At 38.6% G+C, this 17,376-nt stretch overlaps 1 pseudogene; it reads left to right on the forward strand.

The window, feature by feature from the left end:
• Nucleotides 1–17,121, forward strand: LOC122306201 (annotated as a pseudogene).
• Nucleotides 17,122–17,376: the final 255 nt, after the last annotated feature.

Below are 17,376 nucleotides of genomic sequence, written 5' to 3' on the forward strand. Positions count from 1 at the left end.
TTTAAGGGTTACGAGATGCTTGCACCTTTCACGGCGGGGTGGCAGTCTACTGATTTGAATCCTTTGGTAATAGAAAAGTCTAAGGTATTGCCAGTCCACGTTTAAGCATAATAATTAGAGTAACAATATTCGTCATCTCTTTTATCATCATCCTCTCACAATCCTATGATATGATATAAAATTAATTATAAAAAAATGATGTGATATAAAATAGTAGAAGACTTTTTGTTAACTTGTGGACTAATTATTTGTAGCCACGTCAAGGGATGCTGAGAGGATGATAAATATAATTTTTCTACTAATTACTGGATTATTAGTTGGGACTACTTATTTAAATGGGATCAAATCCACAACTCAGTTACTTCTGACCAAATCAATGAGTTTAACTTCTCCCTTATTCTGAGGCTCATGAACTATGGTCATTGATCTTTTCATGTTTGGAGTGCATTGGTCATCTCCATCTCTGTTATTGAATTGTTAGTTGCTCAGGTTAGAAAAATTGGAGGGAGAAACTTCCGGAAGGATGGAAAGCAATCCTTTATTGTCATACATAATCCAATTGCCAATTGGTTAGGGAGAAACAATAGGGCTTTAAAGAGGAAAGAGAATTCAATTTGAACGACCTCCACTGAGTTTTCTCTGAACTTAGTATAAAAGGGGAGGTTCATCCTTCCTGTATCTTGGGCTCTTTCTACAATGTATTGATTTTTTAAACTTAGGACCTAATTCAGCAATTTGTAAACCACTTTATTTTTCTTCATTGTTTGGGGTGTCGGCTTTGTGTACTTCTTTTGTGCATGGACCTCACTCTCTTTTATATCTCTTCCCAATATTAGTTTCATCCTTCATGAGATATTATACCTAACCAGAGTCTGCAATCCATATATATATATATATGTAAATATATTGTCTGTGTGTAGATATATATATATATATATATGAGCAGTTCATCTATATGATTAACTTGATCAATGGTTTCAGGGCTGCTATGTTTATGACATTAATGGGAAAAAATATCTAGATTCTCTTGCTGGTCTGCGGTGCACAGCTTTAGGTACATACTTTGATGTATTTTTTTCTTTCTCCTCTCTCTCTCTGTCTGCTGGAACATGTCACTTGCCTTTCATTTTTTAAAGATGATTCTATAATATTACTATTCTGAATCCACATGAAAAGGTGATAAATGGCTTGTTCCAAGAATCTGTTTTAACACTGCTATTTTGGCATCTCATTTGTATATTACTATTAGACGAAGAACTTATGGAAACATCGGTAAACTGCTGAAGTGTTCATCTCTCTTCTAAATGAGTGAAAATGAAGTGTTGTGTCACAAAGTATGTGCAACAACGGCACTTACTGCAATATGGGAAAATGATAAGAATAGGGTTTATGTTAAGTGGTGAAATGCACTGGGAGTATCAAGTTGAACATAATATTTTTTTGCAAGGCTATAGACTAGCCATGCTCAATGGTATAGAATGTAATTGTGTTGAAAAGATATAAATACCAAAAAAAAAAGACGATGATGAGACGGGGAACAAAGTGATCTGTTCATGGGTAGGGGTAGCTCCTATTGAGGAAAATATGAGGGATAGTTGCTTGAGATGGTTCTTTTATGTATGATGGTGATTGGATTAGTGTACGAGTGAAAAATGGTTATTTAATTCAAACTGATGGAGTCAAAAGTGGAAGATATGAGGCTTAAAATAATAGTGGCAGCCGTGAAGTATATGTTACAAAGGCGGGAGGAAACAAGGTCTAAAATTTTGGACAGGAAAAAATGTGGCCATCTTAATTAGTTGACAAGGATTTATAGGCTAGACTTTAATTTGATTGTGATGAAGGTTGACTAAAGAATAAAACAGTATCACTAGGCACTTCAAGTATACTAAATTTGTTTGTTTCTTACCGCACTGGGCAACTATACTGGTTTGTATTAGTACTCAAGCTCCTTTCATCCTTATTTCCTGCATGCTTGCAAACCCTGCCTATAGTTAGAATGAGCTTGTTCTAGTTTCTTACGACTCATATCTCAATATTATTAACCTCAATAGAGTTGAGGAAGGGGCGAAGAGATGGTTTTCCCTAAGCATATATATTTGGAAGTAATTTTGGTATACAATGAGGTAAATAGATGAAACATTGGATTGATATTAATCCTTAAATTGCTTAACCTGATTAGGCTGTACATATATTATTGTATAAGTGGAGAAATTAAGTGATAGTTCTTGTGGCCCATTTTGCTGCTACTTTATGATGTCCTCCCCTACTCCATCTCAAAAAGGAAAAATTCCTTGGTCTTCCACTGTAAGTTCGGTAAATGTTAGAAAGGTATCTTGAAACATATCCCATGCCCGTGACCCGCTTGATTCTTATGCCAAGGCATTCACTCTTCTCACTGGTATACCATAATTCCATCTAAGTACTTTACAATAAGTACTTTGATTTGCAATGTTGAATATTTGCAGGGGGAAGTGAACCTCGACTTGTTGCTGCTGCAACTGAACAGTTGAATAAAAGTTGCCATTCTACCATTCCTTTTGGAATCGTACTACAAAACCTTCCTTGGTATTTTTATATTCTCTCAAATTTCTAGTTTTGCTAATATATCTTGGATTTCATTTTCATTTATTCTCGACTCCGTGTTCTTTATATATATATATATATATATATATATTATATATATGTTATTCTACTTTGTTTTCTATCATTTAGAAACATATTGCTTCACTACCAAGTTTCTGCTTACAAATTAACCATTACTGCTGCATGCTTTATAATAATTGAGGCACTTTTATTTTCTTGCCTATGATGCTCCGTTATTCTTCCATTTTACAGGATCTGGCGAAGGAACTTTTAGAAACTTTTACGGCAACAAAAATGGCAAAAGCCGTCTTTGTAAACACTGGATCAGAAGCCAATGATACTCAGGTTTGCTTTGTTTAAGGAAGCATCAGACATGGAGTTGTGGGGAGAGTAATTAAATAAATCGATCATAGCTCAAGTTCTAATATTCTTAAAGTCTGTAATAACAAAGATATAGATGTCACTCTCTAGCAAGATATCATTCATGCGTGTTATCTATAATTCTCAAGACAAATTTATCAGTAAATGTAAAATACAAGAAGAAAAGAAAATGATAGGTATATTTTTTTTTGATAAGTAATATGATATTTCATTGATAAAAGGGTAGGCATAGCCCAAATACACTAGAGGTATACAAAAGCATGCACCTTTTTAGGAACTAGTAACCGTTACAAGGAAATCATGAAAACTAAGCCCATTTAAATCCAATGCAATAGCCCACAAAAATAAAGTCTTCCAAAAGAAACTCCTAAACTCTTCCAAGGAACGTTCATGATCCTCAAATAGTCTCTCATTGCGTTCACTCCAAATACACCAAAAAATACAAATAGGGGCCATTTTCCAAACAGCTGCAATCTGTGGTGTCCCAGTGATACCTCTCCAGCATGCCAGAAGATCAACCACCCGACCTGGCATCACCCATGCTAATTCCATCTTGCTGAAAAAATAGTTCCATATGTCTCTAGCAAACTCACAGTGTAGAAGAAGATGATTCACCGTTTCCCCACTCTTTTGACACAAACATCACCAGTCCGTTATAACAAGGCCCCTTCTCCTCAGATTATCATTAGCCAGTATCTTGCCTAAGGCTGTTGTCCACACAAAAAAGACAGCCTTTGTAGGAGCTTTAGTCCTCTAGATATTCTTCCAAGGGAAGGAATGTCCTTGTTGCCCAATAATAGAAACATAAAACGAGCGTACCGTGAATTTTCCTTTCCTAGAGGGTCTCCAAATCAACACATCTTCAATTGTGGCAGCAACAGGAATGTTATATAGCAAGTTAAAAAAATCCACCAGCATGTTCACTTCCCAGTCATGTACCTCCCGATTTAGGCTGATATTCCACTCTTGTGAACCTTGTGTAGTTACCCTCAAATCAGCCACCATGGCATCTGGATCCCTTGCAATACTATAAATAGCGGGATAAGCCTCCCGCAACGCTGTGTCACCCACCCAATTATCCTTCCAAAGGCGTATCCTTCTTCCATCCCCCAAGCTCAATCGAGTATTACTAGCAAAAGAATCCCATTCTTTCCATATGAACTTCCACAACCTCACTCCATAGGACCCCCTTCCCTCTTTTGAACACCAACCCCCTGTTTCACAACCATATTTCAAGTCTATCACCCCTTTCCATAGAGCTCCCCCCTCATTGTTATAACGCCATAGCCATTTACCTAGTAAAGGCCTATTAAGAATCCTCACATTCCTAACCCCCAGTCCGCCGTCTCTCATGGGATTGCACACCTTATCTCAACCCACTAAATGAAACTTAAACTCCTCTCCTATTCCACTCCATAAAAAGTCACGTTGAAGTTTTTCCATTCTACATGCAATGCTAGCAGGAAGAGGGAACAAAGACAAATAGTATGTGGGAAGATTTGAAAGAGTGCTCTTAATAAGAGTGAGCCGCACCCCTTTGGATAAATATAACATTTTCCAACCGGCCAACCTACGCTCAAATTTTTTCGAAACCCCATCCCAAATGGACTTAGCTTTGAAAGAAGCCCCCATTGGGAGCCCAAGATACTTCATCGGCAAGGAAGAGACCACGCATCCCAATGTGTTAGCCAATCTGCTTATGTTACTTACATCCCCTACTGCAACCATTTCTATCTTACCAAGATTAATCTTCAATCCGGAAATACCTTCAAAACAAAGTATAATAGCCTTCAATGATTGAATATGTCCTGCATTTGCCTCACAGAACAACAAGGTATCATCTAGAATTCCTGACCTGATAGGTATATTAACATGTGGATATTGGACAAATGTTGCTAGCCAACCCCCCCAAAAGCGCTCTGTCTAAATTCAAGAAATAATGCCTCTGTAACCACTTGAATTTTTTCTTGTAGGTGAAGCTGGTTCGGTATTATAATAATGCACTTGGAAGACCAAATAAAAAGAAATTTGTAGCGCGAGAGAAGTCGTATGTTGAGCACTCAATTGATGTGTTGTTCTTTATATTCTCTTGACATTGTGCCCCAAGTAGTTTATGCTTCTATGTATTCTGACAGGTATCATGGTTCAACTTTGATATCATCTAGTCTTTCTGGGTAGGCTTACATACATAAATCTTTTTTCAGTTTGAGACATTTTTGTACTCATGCAAATTCTTATAGTCCTTTTACTGGAGGATTTTTTCATAGCCTTCCTGCTTTGCATCAAAAATTTGATCTGCCAGCTCCATTTGTATTGCATACTGATTGCCCTCATTATTGGCGCTTTCATCTTCCAGGTTATCACCACATCTGATGCCTAAGATTTTCTTGTTTTCATTTTTGGATATCATTTAAATTAGGAAAATGAATGCATATTCCAGGTGAAACAGAGGAGGACTTCTCAACCAGATTAGCCAATAATTTGGAGAATCTTATCCTCAAAGAAGGACCAGAGACGGTCACTAACTTATTTAAAATCATTAAACTTTTTTGAGGAAATGATTCTACCACTGTAATGATTGTCTTTTGTTGCTGAATTTATATGATTGCTCATTTCGGATTGCTGCTTTCATTGCTGAACTTGTCAACATATTTTGACAAGGTAAATGGTTTGTATCTTAAAATGCACCATATGCCATACTCAGAGTCTCTACCTTTCAACGGGCATCTAAATAAATGCTTGAATGGCACATATTAAGATCAACACATTTTCAAGGAAATCTTTCCAGTATACAATGACCATACAGATGGTTATTGAATGACATACTTAGGAAATCCAACATTCCATGCAACCTTAGTTATTGGACCTAAGCTAGCCCGGGGTTTGAATTGACTATGAAGTAAACTTAACTGACTCACTGAGTTTCTTCAATTTTACCAACCAGTTTCCTTGAGTTGAGTTGAGTAAAATTGTATAATCTTGAGCCTTGATAAGTCATTCTGTTCCATCTTCTTACAAGCAGCCAAGAGGGACATTGGGATCATAAGAAAATCATTTTACACTATAATCCTTTCTGTTTCAAGATTAACTTGGCAGAATTAACCTCATGTTTGAACTAATCGCCAGTAACATGGTCACACAAATGGGAACATGTATGATGCAGGTAAAGATGAAATTTTTGACACGTGGTGCCAGTTATTGTCGGCAAAGAAAACTGATTTTGTCAAAATCTCGTATTGGCCAACCTATACATAGTTATTACTTTTGTCATGAAAGAAGTCCTTGATTTCTAGAAGTACATTATACACATAGAAGAACACCCACTTCGTTTCTACTTTCAATACTTAAAATGACTAATTAGGTTAAGATATTTATTCTGTTATCATTTTTCTTAAATTATTATTCCTTAGTGATGGTACCTGCCACCTCTCAGTTTTGATTATGTGTTATTATGCTTTGAATGCCAAAAAGACCTCTCTTTCCCCTCATGAGATTTTTGGAGAAGACATATTAGACAATAAAATGCTTCATATTTGATGCAAATTCAAGCTGTTGTAAAGAAATATGACATTCCTTTTAATTGCCGATGAGGTACTTACTCTCTGTTTCTAATATTACCATATGTGTGTCCAAAGCTTAAATTGTATCATAGTATTATAAGGTCTAATTTGTTCATATATGTTTATCTTAGGTGATTTGCAGATTTGGAAGGCTGGGTAGAATGTTTGGGTGTGGCAAGTACAACATAAAACCATACTTGTGTCCCTTGCAAAGGTAAAGTTGGGAGATAATTAAACTCAGAGACAGATCCTCAAATCTTGGCACAAAGCACAGTTTTCATTATTATGTATTGAATTTTCCAGGCCCTTTCTTCTACATATATGCCTATTGGTAGGCCTGTGCATAAAAGGCCTTGGGCCGATCAGTCCGTAGCAACCGACTGCAGCCCACCTAAAAAATGTCGGGTTCTTCAGATCCAAATATCTTACGAGTTGATAGAAATATTAATCGGTCGAAACTGATAGATTCGATGAAGTGTTTCATTTTCAAGCTCTTCCCCAAAGTTTCACAAACAGAGGTTGTTTGTGGTCGTTTCTGGTCGTCGTTCCCAACAGAGGTCCTTCTTAATCCTTGAGTTCTTCAATCTAGATCTGCCGGGAACCAAAGCTGGAAAACCAAAAGCCCCCATCTTGTTCACTTTGAAAACCATCACAAGCACTCGGTGCGCGCATGGAAGGGATTGTTGGTCTGCTGTAGCTAAGAGAACCTACCACGTTGGTGGTGATCAAACTAAGCTACACCGATTTTCTTCCAGCGTTGATGTTGGAGCTCGGAGATGTAGGGGTTTTGCTCAGATCGCATGTTTCCCGCTTCCCTCCGATTTACGCATGAGAAAATTGTTGGTTCGAAGGCGATGGGTTTTTTTTTTTTTTTTTTTTTTTTTTTTTCTAGTTTTTGAATTTTTGCCTAAGACCATCTTAGATTTTCGGTTTTGCTTGTTGTTTGGTTTCCAAGAAAATGTAAAAGGAGTATTGTTTGGTTTCCAAGAAAATGTAAAAGGAGTGGGAAGTGACCGGTATTTTTTCTTTTTCATAGTATTTTTCTCTTTTTTCTTTTAATCTCAGCATTCTTGTAGAGATCAGTACAATGGAAATTGTAGATAAAATTTGGAAGTTGAAGCTTGATCAGCAATGGGTACAGGTTCGACAAAGGCAAAAGAGGACTGAATTTGTAGTGTTTTTTTTAATAATTAAATTTAAGACCAGAACGGGTTCGACCCAATTTTGTTTTGACGGGTTGTATTGGGTCAGATTTGCGCCTTAAATGTAGGCGGTCGGGTCGGGTTGGGTCAGGCACAAACCCGCTATTGTGGGCTCGGGTTGCAAGCCTACCTATTGGAGTTGTACTTGTGAGCCCCAAAGTATCAGAAGTCATACATTCTCAAAGCAACAAACTCAGTATATTGAACACTCCTGAGCAAGTCTCTCAAATTGATGATTAGTTAGTATATGACCGTATTTACGTTTTCTTTTAGATTCTTTTCCTCATGGATTTACTTATTTTGGATACCTAGTATCCCGCGTCGTTGCAATTGAAGTGCTTAAGATCTACAAGTGTGTTCTTTTCTTCTTAGCCAATTTTACATGTTCAAAGTTTTACTTCATAGTTCAGTTTACATATATTGCATTGGAAGACCCTCAAAGATGGACTGAATAGGACTTGATGGAGTTGTATCTTGTCATACAATCTCTTTTATTGTCCCCCAAATGGTGGGTCATGGCTTGTATATGCAGATATGCAACGACATATACCTAAATATCTATACCTGTATATTCCGCATGATCAACAAAAAGATTATAAATTAAGATTGTCCTTGAGTAGAAGCTATCTATCTTCTTTACAGAGAGAGAAAAATTGCCGATCAAGTAAAGATGGTGTAAAAGCATTCTCAGACAGTCCCATGATTGGGGAGGTACCAATTGTCTCTAAAGTTTTTAATTTTTTAGCTAATGTGAAAACTTATAAGAGATTTAATTTGTATTACTCATCTGAATATGTAGATTCGGGGAACTGGATTGATTCTTGGAACAGAGTTTACAGATAACAAGTCCCCTAGTGATCCATTCCCTCCCGAATGGGGCAAATTCCATCATAATTTTTTGTCTTAAAGTTTATTGCATGAATATATTTATTTACTGAGGGGATAAATTGGTTACATTAATGCTGCATAATTACCTATAATTTCTTTCTTCAACTAGGTCAGAACATCTTGTAGATATGCTTAAAGATTGTCCTGTTGTGATTACTCATTTATGATGGTCCTCACGAAATGATTGAATTTAATATTTGGTTGAGATAGACAAGCATGCTTAGGTTTTTCTTCATAATCTTTTCTCTCTCATTCTTATACTTCTTGATGATATGTATTGCAGGGATAGGCTTTTATTTTGAAGCACAATGTGAGAAGCATGGAATGTTAGTACGTGTAGCAGGAGATAACAAAATGATGTCTCCTCCATTTATTATCTCCCACAAAGAAATTGACGAGGTAGCCTAGACAACTAATTCTCATCTTCTAAGAAGATCAATAAGAAATAAGGAAAGTCTTATGTATCTGCTTCACAACTTGATTTTGCTAGAGAAGAAAGTTTCCTAGTGGATTATTTAAGGAGATATTGGAAGGTGATTGAATTGAAATATTGCATATTTTATACATTTATAACCAATATATATTTTTATTTATTTTATTACATTATTATTGGTTATAGATGGAAAATGGTTAAGATGAATAAATCCGAGTTGTGATTTAAATTGGTTAATAGCATAGTTTATGCTTAATTTTAGAATTGTGATTTAATTGAGTAATTTTTCTTTATATGCACAACACATATTTTTTTTATATATTTTATTCTTCTTATTTTATTTTATTTTATTTATCTTTATATGTAGTGGTCAAAAGAAAGGGAAGAAGGAAGGGCTTTTCGTTTAGTTTATTTTCACGCCGCACGACCTGGGGGCATTTGACTCACGCACGGCAAGTGACTTCTCTTGGCTTTTTGGTTTATTCCATGCCGCACGGGACCTAAAAGGGAATTTCACGCCACATAGGAAAGAAAGGATATTCGGGATTGGGACTTTGACCTGGGACACGGCAACACATATTTACTATTGGGCATTTTCAAGCCGCACATATTTTTTTTCTTTGGGTTGAATTCAGCGACGCACACCTTCTTTTCATACAGCCCAGTTCATCAACGCTGTAGGAAATTTTCTCTTGAGGGCATTCATTCAATGCCACACGGAATTGTTAGTGGGTAGAAGAGGAACTGCAGCACCGTTGAAGAGCTCCTTGAGGGGTCCAATTACTGTTACAGTCCAGCCTCCTCCACTGCGTTCAATCTCCACCTCCATTCATTTGGCTTGCTCTTTTCATTCCGTACTTTTTATTTAATTTCAATTTGAAGTTTTTTTTTTTGAAACTGAGGTTGTCATTAGATTAAACCAAAGATTGAATACAAGAGGGGATAGCATCCACAGTCATGATGCTTTTACTAATGCTTAGAGCATCTTTACACAACACGTGAGCTAAGTTGCTACAAGCTCTTCTAGTTGCCTGGCAGACCAGTTGGTGAAGGAATTCAGGGTGATCTTGGTGTCTCTAATTAGAAGTCCTGTGTATGAGTCTATTTCAGATGGGGACATCAGGCCATTTACCACTTGTAGTGAGTCTCCTTCTATTACCACATCTTGCCACCCGAGTGTTTTGAGGAACATGGAAGCTTGATATGCTGCAAAGGCTTCAGCTAGAAGAGGTTCTGGGAAAAGACTATGGCTCATTCTTAAAGTAGCACGCACCTTCCCTTCCCAATCACGTATTACTGCCCCTACTCCCACCTTGCAGTTGATTTTGTCAATTCCAGTATCCCAATTAAGCTTCAGTTTCCCTTGTGGAGGGGCTTCCCACTGAGCCTTAGCATTTGAGTGAGTGGAAACTGCCTGAGCTGGCTACTGAGATTGGTGAAGATCTGCAGTGAGTGACTTGACAGCTTGAGTGATAGAGTTGGGATGTGGGAACTGATTATTGAAGACCAGGTCATTTCTTCTTTTCCAGATAAGCCAAGCAGCAAGAGCAAATTCTAGCATATCTTCTTCTTCAAGGGACTCGAGTAGGGTTTCCAATAAAGCTTTGAAAGACTGGAAAAAGAGGTTGGTTTTTTGTAACTTTTTCTCACATTGACTCCAAACATCTTGGGCAGAGGGGCACTCCCATAAAGCGTGTTCAATAGTTTCAGGTTGGAGTTTGAATATGGGGCAGACATCTTCTTTAGTAACCTTCCTCTGGTAGAGATTGGCTTTGGTAGGGATGGCATTTAAGCATGCTCTCCACAGGAAGGTCTTGTTTGTAGGTGGAGTCTTAAGGTGCCAGATCTTTGTCCAGGGCAGCTCTTCACTTGGTCCATCTGAGGATTGCCCCTTCCTTAGGTTCTCCATCTTTATTCTTAGGTGGTATGCTGACTTGACTGTAAAGGAGCCTGAGGTGGTGCATCTCCAGATCATCCTATCTGGTGTAGGGTAAGGATTGAGAGGAATTCTTCTGAGGATATTAGCTTCTGCCCTACTAAAAATGGCTTCTACTAGTGGTAGATTCCATTGGTGGGAGGTCTTGTCGATGAGCATGGCAACCTTTGAGTCATTTGAGAGGAACCTGATGGTGCTCTGAGGTTGGTATGATGTCTTCTGTGGAAACCATTTATCATTCCATATTTCCATTGACTCTCCATCTCCCACACACCAGATCAATCCTTTCTTCAGTAAGGGTCTTGTTGAAGTGAAGCTTTGCCATAGGAAAGAGGAGTTGTGTCCAGATTTTGTAGAGAGAAAGGAGCTATGCTTGAAGTACTTCTCTTTTAGAACCTTGGCAGCAAGGGAATTGGGGATAGTTATGACTCTCCAACCTTGTTTTGCTAGGAGGGCACAATTGAAGTTCTCAAAGTCTCTAAGCCCTAGCCCTCCTAGGGTCTTTGATTTAGACATTTGGCTCCATGGTACCCAGTTTAGCTTGTGTTCTTGAGCTTTTTGTCCCCACCAGAAAGACCTCACTAACTTGTTTAATTCCTTAAGAAGCTGTTTGGGTAACTTAAAGATCCCCATGCTGTACGTTGGGATTGCTTGGATGACTGCCTTGACAAGGGTTTCCTTGCCTGCCTGAGAAAGCAACTTTGTTTTCCAGCTGCTCAGTCTTGCTTGAACTCTGTCCAGTATGCCCTTGAAGGACTGAGATCTGGATCTTCCTACAAGGGCTGGCAAGCCCAAGTATTTCTCATATGAGTTGGTCCCTTGGATCCCTGCAATGCTTGTAACTATCTCTCTGGTGTGTTCTCTGGTATTAGAGCTGAAGAAAATGGAGGTCTTGTCCTTGTTCAGTCTCTGTCTCGATGCTTTTTCATAGGAGTCCAGTAGAGAGTGACTCCACTCAATGGAGTTTGCTTTGCAAAATAGGAGGGAGTCATCTGCAAAGAAAAGATGGTTAATGTGTAGGTGATGTTTCCTGATAGGCAGACCTGTGATCAGCTTGTTGTGTTCAGCTTGGTTCAGGAGACAACTGAGAGCTTCAGTGCATAAGATGAAAAGGTAGGGAGAGAGGGGATCTCCTTGCCTTATGCCTCGGGAGGGCCAGAAAAAAGGTTGTGACTCTCCGTTGATGATGAGGGAGTAGGACACTGATGACACACACTTCATGATGAGGCTAATCCAAGTTGTAGAAAACCCCATCTTCTTCATGACAGCTTCCAAGAAGGCCCATTCTATCCTATCATAGGCCTTGCTCATATCCAGTTTTAAAGCCATGAAACCCTCTCTACCTTTCAATCTTGCTTTCATGGTGTGTAGAGATTCATAAGCCACAATGATGTTATTCGTGATGAGCCTTCCAGGCAGAAAGGCAGTTTGAGTAGGGGAGATGATGCTTGGTAAAACTGTTTTCAGCCTATTTGCCAAGGTCTTTGCAATAATCTTATAAAAGACATTGCATAAGCTAATTGGTCTAAAATCTGTGACTGTAGATGGGTTCAGTTTCTTTAGGATGAGGGCTATGAAGGTTTCATTGACTTTTGTGTCCCACACTCCTTCATTTAAGACCTCTAGAATTGCCTTAACGACACTAGTGCTCACTGTCTCCCAGTATTTTTGGAAGAGCAAGGCAGAGAACCCATTAGGCCCAGGGGAGCCGAGAGGATTCATGCTAAAGATGGCCTCCTTGATTTCCAATTCAGTGAATTCAACTAAGAGTTTTGAGTTCATGTCTGCTGTAACTGATTGCTTCATGTGGGAGATGCAGTTCTCAATGCCAGTAGGATGTGAGGTTGAGAAGAGGTTTGTGAAGAAGCTCTGAAGTACATTACATATTTCCTGGGGGTCCTGGGTAATAAGTCCTGACTCTGATTGGATCCTACTGATTGTGTTGGTTTTTTTCCTCTGACTTAAGCACTTGTGAAAGTACTTAGTATTTTGATCACCATCTTTTAACCATGCCTGTTTAGCTCTTTGCTTCCACTTTAGATTTTCTTCATCCATGATAACATTTATCTCTTGTTGAACCTTCTTTATTTCCTCATACAGATTGCCTTGGTTTGACTCTTGCAGGTGTTTTAGTAGTTCTGATTTCTCTGTTAACCCTTTCCTTTGGTCCCTTTCCTTGGTTTTACTCCATGATTTTAGTCTGTCTCTACATAGGTTGAATCCTTGTAAGGTCCTTTGTAATCTGTTTGGGTGGGTTAAAGGGGAGTCTCATGCCTTTTTGATGAGGCTAGTGCAGTCATCATGTATAGTCCAGGTTGCTTCAAATCTAAAAATTCTCTTCTTTTTCCTTCTGTGTGATTGGCCTTTGGTCTGGACAAGGATAGGCTTGTGGTCTGATTGTGTGCAGTCAAGGTGGTTCACTGAGTTATTGGCAAAATGGTTGATCCAGAGGGTATTCCCACATGCCCTATCAAGCCTTTCCTTAGTGAGTGAATTGCCCTCTCTATTATTAGACCATGTGAAATTGTCTCCACTGAAGCCCAGGTCAAACAGGTTGCAATAGGAGAGTGCATTTATGAAATGCACCATTCGTCTATAAGGCCTGAAGGAGGCACCAAATTTCTCTCTTTGGTGTGTGATTTCATTGAAGTCACCTAAGCACAACCATGGGATGTTTATTGTAGGTTTTAACCCCATAAGTAGGTCCCAGCTTCCTTGTCTTTTGGCTGTGTTAGGATGGCCATAGAACCCTGTGACTTGCCATTTGAAAGAGTCAGATGGGTGATTTACCATTGCTGAGATGTGCCAATTAGTGTAATTAAGCACCTCTACCATTCCATTATCATTCCACAATAAGGCTATACCCCCATTTTGCCTCGTGAGCATTTGGTTTCTGTGAGAAAAACCAAATGGGGCTGCTTTGTTTTCACCAGAAGGTGTAGTTCCTGGATTGTACGAGGGTTCCCAAGCCCTCTACAGTTCCAGCTCAAGCAGTTCATTTGGGAAGGTGGGGCTGCACTGCAGCCTCCACCAATGTAGTTTGAGTTGAGAACATATCTTGTTGGAGCAGAGTTTTCTGTTTCTTATGGGCCATGTTTGCACGGGTGTTAACCCTTTCATGAAAGGTTCTCTTTGTTTTGGTGACCAAAGGGGGATCATTGGTTGTGTTAGTAACTTTAGAGAGGGGGGATGAGAAGGATCGGGCTTTCCTTTTCCATGTTTTGCCTGTGACAGGCTGGCAGGAGGAGTTTTCTTTATTCTCAGGGGTATTCTTGGGAGAGTTGGCCCCTTTGTTTGACTTTTGTAGACCATTTGAAGGGGTAGTCTTAGAAAGAAGCATTACTACATCATCAACAGAAGGGGCTATAGGGTGTAAGGGTATGGGCTGATCACGAAGTGTGGGTGGATCCTTTGAGATGCTAACCTGTGCTAGAGTCTGGGGTTCATGTAAGGAGTTCAACACGTGATCTCTAAGACCAGGAGGGTTACCTGTTGCTAACATCTTCAGGCCTTCCTTGGTATGGGTTGTACCTTCATGATCTTGGTTGACTCCCTTAAATCCTGCTGCCACTGTCAGGGTAGGTGTCTCAGCTCCTGACTTTGACATGGCCTGACCATGACAGGGGCTGCAGTCTCCTTCCCCCTCTGTGCTTCTTCTCCAAGATGAGCTACTATGCTCTTGGTCCACTGATCCACCGTACTTCTTGAGGAAAGCTCCTTTAGCTGAAAACAGACTAGCTCGAAGCCATTGCCCATATTGCTCCTTTGCTTGATGCTCTGATGGCCTTTCTGTGCAGCTCCCTTTCGCATGTAGTAGGCACCCACATTTGAAGCAGAACATGTGAAGCCTTTCGTATTTGAAGGAGAGCCAGTACTATTTGCTGCCAATCTTCAAGAAACGGCCTCTTAGGAGAGGCTTAGTGATGTTGATATCAGACTTGATCTTTAAGAAACAACCCCATCCATAGCCCTCTGTATCGACTTCCACTTCAAGGACTTTTCCCAGACCAGACCCCACTATTAAACCGACTTCTTTGTTCATACCAGCGAAAGGGAGGTTATGAACTTGAACCCAAAAAGGTTCAGAAAGGAACTGTTGTTCAGCAAGGGATAGGGTTCCCTCAAATTCTTTCATGCATACAAGATGTCGGTCAAAAGACCATGGCCTTCCCAGCAGAACCTTTTGCTTGTCTGAGAATAGTTGGAACTCAATGAGGAACTGGTTTGCTCCTAGTTCTTTGAAGGTGATCCATCCCTCAGTGTTCCAAAGCTTGGACATAGTTGTTTTAAAAGCTTCTCTGTTTGCAATTCTATCATTGCAAATCATGCCAAGGAGACAAAGTTCTCCCTTGATGTTTGTGGATAAAACTGCTTCTTCAGGAAGAATAATTTCTTCTTGTTCTTCTTCTGTAAGTTTTAGAGATTCCCAACGTCTTGTAAGATCTTCTGCCATAGTCCTAAAACTCTCTACAGACTCTCGCCTTAGAGACTAATACCAGTACTTCCCAAAAACGGAAAGAGCTGAAGCAAACCTCACCCTAACGAGAGGAGAGGACCAGTCTAGAATCACCCTCTTCAATTTAAAGTTTATGGTGTATTCTTGATTTTTTGGCTTAAAATTTTGGGCATTTTATTTGCTGTTTATTTTATTTTATGTTAGTTATTTTTCTTATTTCTTGAAGCTTCCATTAAATATGTATTACAATTGCATTTTAGATTGATTAAAGGTTAATTAGGACTTAAATAAATTCAGTTTTATTATTTAATTTTCAGATTAATTAAAATTATTTAGTGTAGTTGAGTACTTAATTGTTAATTTTAATTTGTTAGTATTTTACATTCCATTTTGACACTCAATAATAAAAAAATATGAATCTAGTCTATGACTATTGTTTTTTTTTTTTCCATTGCACTCTTCCATTCATTGTACATACCACCACTTTTGTTTATGAAACTTTTCACTATTTTATACGAGTTTGAATTTAAACACTTTTCTCCGAGGAGACGATGCAAGAATTTTATTCCTAATTATTATACAAAATCCTCCTACACTTGGGATAGCTTTTGTGTTACTCATTTTTGAGTGAGCCAGAAGGAAGAATAGACTCGTGGGCATTAGAATTTAATTTACGTTTGTGACTAAGAAAAAATTGCCACTAATGAAAAAGTGGTTACAAAATAAAAGAATCGAGTCCATTTTGGATTATATGATTGACATGCTATTGCAACTTATACTTCCTAAATATGTGTCCAGTGCATCATTACATTGGTGTGAAATGTTAATTCTAATGATTTTCCAATATGATTGGAAGTTTTTGGGTCTCATAAAAATCAAATTCTGAAGTTTTGAATTGCTATCATTTTCAGCCAATAAGCATTTACAAAAAAGCGCAGAGGGCTACTGAAGAGAGGGTGAAGGAACTCAAGTCTCAGTAGAAATATTTTGTTGCTGATAATGCCGACAAATCACCTTGCTTCATGTAAAGCAGCATCAATTCTCTTAGTGACTTGTGAGACAAATGGTATATTTTTTTTGTTGATATCGAGACAAATGGTATTAAATAAAGCATCTATGTTATAACCTATGAGAATTTATCTTTTAGTTTTATAGATAGTAACCATAACATGGAGAGAGAGAGAGAGAGAGAGAGAGAGAGAGAGAGAGAGAGAGAGAGAGAGAGAGAGAGAGAGAGAGAGAGAGAGAGAGAGAGAGAGAGAGAGAGAGTGGCTAAGAACTATTAGTTGCTTCACTACTCTTGTCAAAGTTTTTTGATGATTTTTGTGGATTTGATTTGTTCCAGATATCCTTTCATGAGGGGTTTAGATGGCCGAACAACCTTGGTCTCTGATGGGTTTAAAGCACCCTTGTCATTCTTCAGAAGTGAGTTCCATTGGGAAAACCCGAAGACGTTGTTAATGAGCTTCGGTTGATGGTTTTATCTTCAGGTATGTCTTTTCTTTACACTCAATTTATTCTATTCTTACTTTTTGTCTGTGCAGGTTGTTTCTTGCAGGTTGTGGCTCCGCGTCTTTCTTTATATTTTTTTAGTGCTTTGTGGTTGTGGTTTTTTAATGGTTTTTTTTTAGACTTGGGTTTTGGTTTTTTATTTGTAGCCCCCAGACCAAGGGTTGTAACCACGGTATTCTTCCGCCACAAGTGAGGGTTTATTAATAAACTTGGGACGGGGCTGCTATGTGGGTGGCTACCGACTCTTCCTAAAAAAAAAAAGAAAAAAAGAAAAAAAAGAAAAAAAAAAAAAAAGAGTTCCATTGGATGGAGATCAATCTTTGAGGAAAATATATAGTGGTGTTGGCTCATTTAGCTGATTTGTGGTTTCTTGAGGGTTTAACAATGAGAGAACGAAAAAGAAGTGAAAAAAATGCTTTACG

This window comes from Carya illinoinensis, chromosome 4 (genome assembly GCF_018687715.1).
Source record: "Carya illinoinensis cultivar Pawnee chromosome 4, C.illinoinensisPawnee_v1, whole genome shotgun sequence".
Classification (NCBI taxonomy): Eukaryota; Viridiplantae; Streptophyta; class Magnoliopsida; order Fagales; family Juglandaceae; genus Carya; species Carya illinoinensis.